Source organism: Protopterus annectens, chromosome 14.part0 (genome assembly GCF_019279795.1).
Source record: "Protopterus annectens isolate FY-2018-M chromosome 14.part0, PAN1.0, whole genome shotgun sequence".
Classification (NCBI taxonomy): domain Eukaryota; kingdom Metazoa; phylum Chordata; order Ceratodontiformes; family Protopteridae; genus Protopterus; species Protopterus annectens.
Window position 1 is genome coordinate 324787184 of NC_056748.1, and position 12071 is coordinate 324799254.

Consider the following 12071-nt stretch of genomic DNA (forward strand, 5'->3'; position numbering starts at 1 on the left):
ATACCACTGAATCTTTTTCATGTGGAATGTGGTCAGTGATGTCATGAGGATCATTGATGCCATGAGGTCCAGAATTTTGAGAAACTCTCTTGTAGTGGTAGCTTCTTGAAGAAACAAATCCCTAAAAATGTTCTGAACAGTCAGCACTTTGTCTTCTGGTAGAAAGACCATTCTTTTATTCTGAGTCTACCATACACTCTTGGAAGACAATTCTTTGTAAGGGTGTGAGACAGAGCTTTTGTATGCTCATCTTGAAGTGGGGAAAAATTGGAATGTGATGACAAATATCCTTCATATCTAAATTCACCATGAAACAGTGGGCAGGAAGAAGGAGTAGGACTATCTGCAGAGTGAGCATTTTTAACCTGGGTATTTTCAGAAAGGTGTTTTAGCTATGACAAGTCTAACACTGATCTTCACATTAGCTAATTTTTGGGTACCAAAAAGATCCTGGTGTAAAGTCCTTTACCTTTTTCTTGTGCAGGAACTAGTTCTATAATTGCTACTTGCAACTTGTGAAGGAGTACTGGAGAGAACAGATGTGTCTTGTCTGGTGGGTGCAGAGGATGACTTCCCCTAAAGAAAGGAACATTTTCTGTCTACTGCTAAGAGTATCCTCACTGAATTATTCTCAACAACCCCTTGTCAAAGACTACTGGTGGCCAGACTGCTGGGTTGAACAAAAGTCTGGGGGAAGGGGAAAGGAGAGGAGGGACAGAAAGAAGGGAGAGGAAGTCCTGTGTCTTGGCATAGTCCTTCTTCAAGGGATATTATCTTTTTTGGGAAAGGAGTCCATTTTATTTCATTTGAAAGCATTACCCTCCTGTCATTTCCTCATGGTATCCTGACTCTTGTTAGACTTGGATTTTTGTTTGCTCTGCTTTTTGAAGTTGGACACCATGTTATAGGGGAACCTGGGAATATGAAACATTTTAGATCCCTCATGCTTCAATTTACCTCTGTCATTGCACATTGTCCTGTTCGATTCTCAGCTAGAGCGTCCTCTGTGTGGAGACATGAGTGAATGGGCATACCTTCGTTGAGGTTGTGCGTCAGGGCCGGCAACTCAGCACGTAAAAATCGACTGCCAATCATCAGCGAACCGGAGGTCCGCTGTGGCGACCCCTAACCGGGAAAAGTCGAAAGACACAACATTGCATTCTTTGAGAATCTGCATAGCAGCAGGACCAAACACCAATTCGGAAATTAAAGGAGTATTCAAAATCTAATTTTTTTAAATCCCTAGTTATGCAACCAGGCATACCTTCTCAATACAACAGAAATGGCTACATTTCTAGAAATAATGTCCACATCTTCTAAGACACTCCTCAAAACATGTTTCGAAACCCAAGTCACATTAGAAACAGTCTCATTTATTTAACACTTTTGTTCAGCAGGCAAAGATACAACAAAGTCATCTAAACTGTAAGCAAGAACATTGTAAAATATATTTCCACATGAAGCCCTGATAATTTAAAATATTGAAGACTATGTTACTAGACTGATCCTAATTTTTCCCTGAGATTTTACTTGCCTATTTTATATGGCAGTGTAGGGTTAGAAGAAGCCAATGCCCTCTTGTTAGAGTTGGAAGCTAGAGAAACCACAGCTGGGTCACCTGATGACAGAGCAAAGAGCAGCAAGATAAGAGCACACCTTGTATTTTGTGAAAGCCCTTTTAGGAATGGGATCACTAGCCAAAGGGGTTTTACATACAGTTTTACAGACATCGTCCAAGGCCAGTAGCAGAGGAGGAACAGACAAAACATTTGGAATCTCATCTTCAATAAGATCATAAACTCTGTAGTCTCTGGCATAGCTCCAGATTGCTTCCAAATACATCTCTATATCTGTCTATGATCTGTAGAAATGTGAACAGCTGCTTAGGTTGTTAACCTCTGATGAACCTGTTCACCTTCCAAAGAAACAAACTGGACAGACACAGTGTTCGCTACTGTCTGCATCACAGTCCCCATCAAGATCTGCAGTGCTAGACTGATCTCTGTAGAAGGTATCCCCATAGTCATACTGAAAAGAATCATACTCTCCAAAATTAGTGGGTTATAAAACATTCTTAGCTAAGGAAATCACATAACCCCTACATATGGTAATAACCTAATTGCTGTCATATGGTAAAGTCTCTTTATTTCTTACTATGAACAACGCTAGAGGACAAAATATCTGGGGGCAGAGTATCATGTTTGGTAAGGGACCTCTTAACCACAGACCTCTCCTTCTCCTAAATGATTTGGTTCTCCTATACCTAAATTAGGTACTAGAATAAACCTGAAGAATGTGTCTGACTTCGATACCACAGACGGCAGCGGGCTTACACCAGCAGGTGACCGGGAAAAAGGTAAGTAGTCTACGGAGCTGCTTAAGGCAACAAACAGAGTTGCAAATCGTAGGCTGAGGCGTGGGTTTCTAGCATTTTTTTTTAGGTGTAATTAGATTTGATGGGGGGCAGCTGTATCAGGATTCATCAAGGCACAGCTAAAATAATACACTAACACTATTAAAAGATGACTAAGAGCAGCAATAACAGAAAAGATAAACTATGTCACCACACAGCAAGTAGGGCCAAACTGTATTAAAATATAACAGAAACAGTTTATATTGTGCTAAGCCTTGTTCTACAACCTGCACAGTGTAATAAACAACAGTACACACAGTCACAGTACCAGGTAAAACTAACTTGTCCAAATAGTGACACAAATCAAATATTTTACCTTAAATCAAACTAATTTTTTTAAAACAGCATAAATAAGCAATTACTTAGAGATTCCCTTGTTAGAAATGAAAAAAAAAATTCCAGAGAAATGCAAATAAAGTAATTTGCAGTAAAATTGCAATTTAACAATAAAAACAGCTATAGCAGTATCTAATAAACAGTAAATATTATACAAATGAAGAAAAAAGTAAAAATAAGTGCAATATTATCTTGTCAGAATGTCAAAATGATGCAAATACAGCAGAAACAAGAGGCCTAGTGTTCAACTTCCACCACAGAACTTCAGTTTCACAGTACAAGTTATCGAACACTTTAAAAAATAGTATAACTGCTTAAAAGTGGTATTAAGCAAACAAGCAAAACACTAGTAAGTTAGAATTCTCAGAGGAATTAACAGCAGTAGTAAATATCAAGAATATTAAAATAAAAAGTTAGCACTCATATATTCAATTAAACAAAAAGCAATTAAAAGTATATAATAATATAGAGAAAGGGAAGTTTCCAAAGAGATTTTATCCAAGTCTGTAAACAGCAATTCACCGATGCAGGCTGCTGAAGAGATTCAACTGTGTGAATCCTATAGTTGGCAGTAAAAGACTGAATAACTGACTTTCAGTGACAGGGGTTAGGTTTCCAGTGATGGAAGGGGCTAAGCCTATCCCTATCACAGAGGAAACTCCTCCTCCTTAATAATAAACTGAAAAACCCACACCTCAAAATTAAATCCGGAAAGTTATACAAAGTACTCATGTTTCCATTCAGAATACATAAAAATTTAAACAAATGGCTTAGAAACAAAATCAAATTGTTCAGGATGAAGGATGAAATGAAAATTTGCATCCTCTGTCAAGTGCAATTGCAAGTCTTTCTTCATGTATATAAGGAACCTCAGAAATAACACCCTTTATTGTTCTGAGTTGACAATTAACAGCTCAACCCCTTGAAGACATAGTTGACTTATTAGCAGGCATATTTCGTTCAAATTTCTTCCCCCATCTCCACCTAGCCTAAGTTTGCTTTATCACTTGACAGCCTTTCTATGCATCAGACCTGAACAAATTTTACAGGATTTCTCGGAGGTCGAAAAGATAACAAGGGACAAAATGTGCTAGGGAGATTTCTTGCCAGTGTGAAATAATGTTATATTGAATCACTCCAGAATCTGTTCAATCTCAGCTCCTCATTTGGCATTGTGCCTAATGCCTGGCTTCACTGGTTAACCTGATCGACTTCTTTGAAAAAGCCACTGTGACCTTGGATGAGTCAAAGTTAGTACACACAGCTTACCTTAACCTAGTCAAAGCTTTTGGTACCAGCACACATGAAGGAATCAAAGATAAATGTACCAAACATAATATAAATCCCTTTATCTTACCTGATAGCTAACAAACTAGCTGTCAAACAGTGTTCCCCAGGACTCGGTACTGGGGCTTCTCCTGTTTGGTATTTACTTCTCTGATGTCAAAGGCCTTTGACTGATTAACTTTGCCAATGATTGTAACCTTGAAACCATCACACCACCACCCAACCTGAGACTCTCATATTCTACAAGTAGGTCTAAAATATCCAAACAAGTGGTGCCACATTTATGGTCTCAAACTAAATGCCAAAAAATGTATTGTATCCGTTGACAAATAGCAACACCCTTGCTTCTGTCATTTTGATGGTACCCCCCTCAAAACAGATACATCTGTCAAGGACCTGGGCACATTTGCTGACAATGAGTTCTCCTTTGACTTTCATATTGCTTAGTAATAAATCTTTATTTAACACAGATGATTACTAAGAGTATTTCCTCTATGTCCAAGGATCTTATAGTATCTATCTACTCCTCTCCTATTGGGCTCATAATTGAGCACAATGCCCCCTGTCCAGACATATAATCCCATGAAAAACCCCAAAGATTCCTCGCAAAGAAAATCAAAGGCCTGATTTTCGCTAAATATGCATGTCATAGAGCTCTGAGTCTTCCAGACTTTTCCAGGGTGACCTCTGCTAGGCCTACAAATTCTCAAACAACATTGCCCCAAGTGACCTCTTTCATATTTGCAAAACTAACAACACCATGAACACCAGTACTAACGTTCATCATAACAAATGGAACCTGCTGACATGATACATACCTCACTCAAAGAATTTCCATTTGTTGGAACAGACTTCCCCTTCATATTAAACAAAGTAGTTCCCTCACTGTCCTTGAATATTACCAGGATGAATGGATGGGTAACCACAAATAATTCCCCGGTCTCACCTCACAGACCTTCATGAAAAAGGTTGTAAGTAAGCAATGGAAATTGCAGTAGCTAGGATACAAATGATCCAACCAAACATTTGTGTAGTAACAATCTATGAACTTATTATTGAAATCTACCAATCTCCTTGCAAATATTCTGAAGAAATGTTTTTTTTTTCAGTAAGTTTTTTTTTTCCACTTGGAGAATACATGGATAAATATGGAAATACACATGGTTTGTGTTTACAAAGATCAATTATTCTGGATGGCAGCTCCTGTTTGGTATTTACTTTTCTGATGTCAAAGGCCTTTGGCTGATTAACTTTGCTGACGACTGTAACCTTGGAACCATCACCCCCAACCTGGGACTCTCATATTCTATAAGGACTAAAATCTATAAACAAATGGTGCCACATGTAGGTTCTCAAGCTAAGTACCAAAAAATGTTGCATTGTGTACTATTGAAAAAAAAAAGACACAGTCCATACTGACTAAACTGTACCATATATCATGGGTTAGCCACCAAGAAATCTTGGCTGCAAATACATAATCCAAATATAAGGAAGGGCCTTATACAGATGCATACTCACAGTTCCATTTTGGAAACAGTACAACAGCTTCTTATTGCTGCCTGGCATTGTAAGGTATTGTAAACATCACACCACTGCAAAAATGTCCAGTTGTAGTATTTCAGCAAACACATAACAGTCCAAAACACTCAAACTCCAAACAATGGCCATGCTGAGGAAGGCAGTAACAAACAGGTAGTTATATTTCTCAAAGACTAGCCAACAAGGCCATAAACTGAAAATATGGAATCCAAATACAAAGTACAAATGTTACAGACATGATATCAGCTCTCTTGTAGAAAAAATGAACATTCATATCCAGACATATATAAAACATTGCCAAAACTGAAATATACATTTAGATTACCCAACTTAATTCAGTGAACCTCTCTCAGATTCTTTTACTTTTGCCCAGTGTTATTTCATGACAGAAATGTTGTTCAAGTGCAAAGAAGATAAAGTGTTCTGTCATGCATCAAATATACAAAAGCAAAGCAGTCAAACTCTAAACACTAGGCTTGCTCAAAACTGTTAATAAGCCAGAGGGATTCCAAAACAGCAGCTGTAGTGCAGGGAATCATTATAAAGAAAAAAAAACTGCAACTGACTGTAAATTAATAGAAATTAGTATCTGAAGTTTCTATAATGTCCAGAATGTCAGCAAAAAGAGAAAAAGTGAATTAAAAGGGTAAACAAATATGAAAACTCAGAAGGAGACTGAAAGTAATGTAGAGCAGAGATAGGAAAATACGATGGTAATGGGAGCTGAAGAAGAAAATAATTCAGTCACCCTAGAAAGAGACTGATCGAATGCAGTCTGAGATTTTCAAGATAAGTGCCTCCCCGTTGGAATACGTAGAGACAAAAGAATATACCGCAGCACACCAGAATATGGTCTGATCTTTCTTTTGCTGATATTAAAACAGAAAGAGCCCACATAGTAAATATTTCTATTCTGAGAGTGAGAAAACAGCCATTATGCTGATTAAGTTGCAGACATACCATCTAAAGGAGGAAATTATTTCCATTTTGTGGCAAAGGGGGACAATCTTAAAGTACAGATACATAAGAGTCTACATGGATAATGACAAACTAATAGAAATGCTTTTCTTCTTTCCCTAAGACTTTGGAGATAAATTAAACAAAGTAAATGAATGACGAATGAAAAAGGAAGCTAATATAAGATTGAAATAAATGCGCAATAATGTATAAAGTTATCTTGGGTAATGCAAGCACTAGGTCTAGGAATAAATAAAAAATTTAGAGACAAGTGCAATGACTGAAAGAAAGACATATAGAAGGATTCACAATAACAATGTATTGGTTACACTGAATGAAGTAGTTTAAATACAAGGGATTATATGTATGGACAAAGAAGGATAAATGGTATACATGGCATGGTGTTGTCACCTCACAGCAAGAGCTGCCCGGTTCGATTCTCGACTGGGATGCCATCTGTGCAGAGTCTGCATGCCCTCTCTGTGTTTACTTGAGTTTCCTCTGGGTGCTCTGGTTTCCTCCCACATTTCAAAGACATACAGTAGGTGGATTGGACACTCTAAATGGGCCATAGATATGAGAGTGTGGTGTGGACAAACTACCATGGCAGGGAATTTTATTAAAACTCCAAAATCAGTACATACCTGTTAGAAAATAACCATCAGATGTTATTTGCTGTTTGGTTAAAGTCATATTTGTTATTAGGCTTCAGAATGGGAGATTCTCATTCTGTACTCAAACCTATTCTGTCTCTAGTGCTACTAGAATACAGCTTGCCTTCCTTGACAAATTATGATTGATTACTAGAGGACAGTGCCAATTTATCTAGACAGTTAACATGTATGACCTTCTGAAAATAGCTACAACACTTGAACATCTAATTAAGTTAAAGGGGAAATCTTTAAAGAATTTGAAGTGACAAATATAGTCAATGAAAGACAGTAGATAACCAGGCTATCTAGCAACAGAAAAATAAAGGGGCATATTCAGAAATAAGAAATGTAATTTGCATAGTGGTAGACAAGTGAAACAAACAGATCAGTGATTTATAATATGCGTTCACCGTCTTAAAGGAGAAATTCAGTGTTTAAGTCTGACTAGATAGACTAAGGGTAGCTTTGCACTGCTGTTTTACAGGTTCACCTGGGTTAGTATTACATAAAATATATCAAGTCTGTACTTCAGAGAAGTAGATACCAAACAGGAGAGGTCCCAGGACTGAACCCTGTGGTACTCCGCTTGTCACTGGTTTGAAGTGAGATTTGGAGTCTGCAACTTTTACAGCGTGGGTTCTGTCAGTGAGCCAGTTGGCAACCCATCTTGTGACATAGGGATTTATACCTAATTTAGTGAGTTTAGCTATAATTCCAGAATGGGGGGATGGTGTTGAAAGCCTTGGTGAGGTCAAGATAGGCTGTGTGAGCCACCTTATCCACGTCTACGACTTTGGTGACTGCCTCAAAGAAGTTGACCAGGTTCAGGAGGCATAATCTGCCTTTCACAAACCCGAACTGGGTGGGGTCCAGAGTTTGGAGGTTACCAATGTCTTTGTTTATGAATTCCATGATGATATGTTCCAAGGCATTGCAGACCAGGCTCATCAGGCTAATAGGGCAATAGTTCACAGGATCAGTGGTGGCTCCCCCTTTGTGGAGTGGGATAACTGTTGCTGTGCACCATTCAGTGGGCACAAAGCCTGACGTGAGGCTATGATTGAACATGGTGCTTAGGTGGGGAGCCAGTTCGTTCTGAAGTTCATGTAAAACGCAGCCTGGGATGTTGTCCGATCCCATGGATGCTGTGTTTTTGGCTTTAGAGAGTGCTGCTTTTACCTGTGTAGTTGTGATTACAGGGACTCTGCATTCTTCCTGTATATATATGGGCCCTTCAGAGGGTGAGAGGGGGGTAAAGTTAGCACTGAACCTATCTGCCAGGATGTTGGCAATATCAGTTAGTTCTGTAATTTTTGTGCCATTGTGCTGTAACTCAGAGCAGATCTGGGTGTTGCTAATGAGATTCTTGGCATAGCTATAGAATGCTTTGTGGCTGCCCTTAGAATCAGTGGTGATCTTGTTTTTGTAGCTAGCTTTGGAGGATCTTATAAGGGATCTCAGCTTCTTACTGAGGCTGACCAGGGAGCTCCTCCACTCATGGGATTTTACTCTCTTTTGCAACAGTTTCTTCCTTCTGTTGTAGAGTTTGTTTATGGCAGGGGACCACCAGATTGGCTTCCTTTTTTTGGAGGATAGCATCTTGGTTCTGTTTGGGATAGCACGATTCATGCACTCATGTAAGTGCTTTAGAGTGCATTTGTGTAGGCTTCAGCAGTCATAACTGTATTGTCCATCTGAATGGGTGTCATGAAGTTCGCCACTTCTGTTTTAAGAAGCATGAAGTTGGCTTTGGAGAAATTTTTTACTATGGTTTCCTTAATGGGGGGTGGGGGCGGGATGTGGATATCTAGGGTGATTAGCTTATGGTCGGATCTGACCAACGAGGAGTTGACTTCAGGTGTGGAACACCGGTCACTCATGTTGGTAATGACTAGGTCTAGGATATTGTTTCCCCTCGTGGGGGTGTGGATAAGTAGATCCAGGGCATTGGAGTTTATGAATTCCAGAAAGCGATGAGCAAAGGAGTTGGTAGATGAGTAGTTTTCCCAGTTAATGGTGGGGTTGTTGAAATCACCCAAATATTAGGGTGTGGTTGAACCCTAATATTTCCAGTATATCAATAAAATAGGAGTGGGAATCCTGGTGCATGATGGGGGATCTGTAGCAAGCTACAATTTGGACTGCAGTTTTGCCTAGAGTTAGTTGCACTTGGATAACCTTGGATGCATTATGCTGAGCAACTAGCCTGGAGGCCTCTGGCTAATGAAGTTCGCAGATGACTGCAAACTAGGAGCTATAGTCAAGTCCCCAAATGATGTGGACATTCTACAGAAGGACCTCACTGAGACAGATGCCTGGTGTCAAAGCCACAGTTATCCCAATACACAAGGGGGGATCCACCATGGATCCCGGAAACTACCGTCCCATCAGTCTGACAAGCCTTATCTGCAAGGCCATGGAGCGTATTATCATGGAACTTATAAACAAAGACATTGGCAACCTTCAAACACTGGACCCCACCCAGTTTGGGTTTGTGAAGGGCCGATCTTGTCTCCTGAACCTGATTGACTTCTTTGAATCAGTCTCCAGAGCCATGGATAAGGGTAAGGTGGTCCACACAGCCTATCTAGACCTCGCCAAGGCCTTTGACACCATCCCCCACTCTGGAATCATAGATAAACTTACTAAGTTGGGCATTAATCCCTATGTCACCCAATGGGTTGCTAAATGGCTTACTGATAGAACCCACACTGTAAAAGTAGCCGACTCCAAATCCAGCTCCAGACAAGTGACAAGTGGAGTACCTCAGGGTTCAGTCCTGGGGCCACTCTTGTTTGGCATCTACTTCTCTGAAGTACAGGTCAACACTAAGGGACTCTGGCTAACAAAGTTTGCAGATGACTGCAAACTGGGAGCCATTATTGAATCCCCAAATGATGTGGATACTCTACAAAAGGGCCTTACAGAAACAGATGCTTGGTGCCAGAGCCATGGGCTCAAGCTCAATGCCAAGAAATGTATTGTTATCCCTTTGGGAAAAAACATGTATCCATGAATTACCATATAGGTGGCAGTACACTAAACACAGAAAGTGTGATAAGAGACTTAGGGACACAGGTGGACAGTGGTCTCACCTTCGATAACCACATCGCCACAACAGTCAGGAAATCCTATGTGGCACACCTCATCACGAAGGGCTTTTCATCCAGAAAAAAGGAGGTCATTGTCCCACTGTACTCATCCCTCATTAGACCCATTATAGAATACAACGCCCCATTTGGTATGTACCTCTCAAGACATCTGCAACAACTGGAAAGGCCTCAGAAATACCTCACTAAAAGAATCACAGGCCTAAAGCAGATGCCCTACGCTGACCGCCTTAAAAAACTCCAGCTATATTCTGTCGCATATCGTCTACTCAGAGGCGATCCTTGCTTAACATACAAGGCCATGTCAAACCCAGAGCTGTTGGACATGCTACACTTAAAGAAATCCCAATCCCTCAGAGCTACATGCTCCAGGGATCTAAACCTTGTCATCACAATAAACAAAACATGCTGGAGGGATAGGTTCCTGACCCAGAGACTCCCCAGACTCTGGAATAGATTGCCCATACATGTCAAGCAGAGTGCCTCTTTGGACCTCTTCAAGAGGAACCTTGATGATTGGATGGGAGAAAGGAAATTCACCCCAGGGATCACGTCAGTCGCCCTGCTAGACAGGGGTCCAGGAAAGTAAATAATGTGGGAAGAAATAGCCAGGGAATTGTTATGGCTAGGCTTGTATAGGCCCTAGGGCTGATAGCCTAGTACCAACCTATGAACCTATGTGTGCAAAGTGTTTATGATGACTTTTGGCAAAAAGAATGTCAAAGACATTTCCAAGTATAGTAGACCTGGATTAGTGTAGTTTTATAAAAATTGGGTAAACATATGAGATCAACAGAATCCTTACGCTTCAAAAGGTTGTACAGGGTAATAATATATTAATATTAATATGCTTGGATGCTGAAAAAGCATTTGACAGAATGAGTTGAGAATGAATGAAGAGATCTTATGCGTAGTTTCGATTTTTACCAATATGTACAACATTTAAACTTCCAAGATGGATGCACATTGAGTAATAGCTAAACTCTAGCTCTCCCAATGTGAAAAGAGAAACTCAACAGAGAAGGCCAGTAGACTTTTGTGTTTATGGGTAAATTTCTGTAACCGGCTAGTAAGTCTACTGCCTGGATGTCAGGAAAAAAGAAATACAGAGCACCAAAAAAATCAGCTACAAAAAGTGAGGAAGAAACACTAACTGGGGAACGTTCTGCAGCTGTTCAGCAAACAGCAATGCAACCTCCAGACATGACTTCCAGTAACCTACAGGAATATATAAGACAACTGCACACAGACCTGATTAAAATAAATGAAATGCTGATGGAGTATATCAAAACAAACAACAAAAGGTTGGAAAAAAATGGAAGAACCTTTAAACAGATAGTTAAATGAGGTGATAAAGCTGCAAAAATCAGAGGTTGAAATGAAGAAAAGGATGTCTTAATATGAGATTACTCAAGAAGAAATTAAAAAAAAAATAATAGAATTAGAGGACAGAGCATGTAGGGAAATCCTGAGATTTTCAGCTATACCAGAGAAGCTGGAAGGAACAGACTACATTAATTTTATGAAAGCACAAATATGCAAGTGGACTGATATTTCACAGCACAAGTTGTTAGTTGAAAGGGCACATCATGTGTATGCTCCAAACCTGGCTATGAGAAAGCAACCTACAAGCAGAATGAGATGATTCTGACAAAACTGTGGCAGAAGGACAAAATACTAAAAGTGTGAGACGACAGAGTTTTTTGTGGAGAATTATTCATTGTACACCAGGCAGAAGAGGACGACATTCATTCCACTATTCAGAGAATGTTGAGG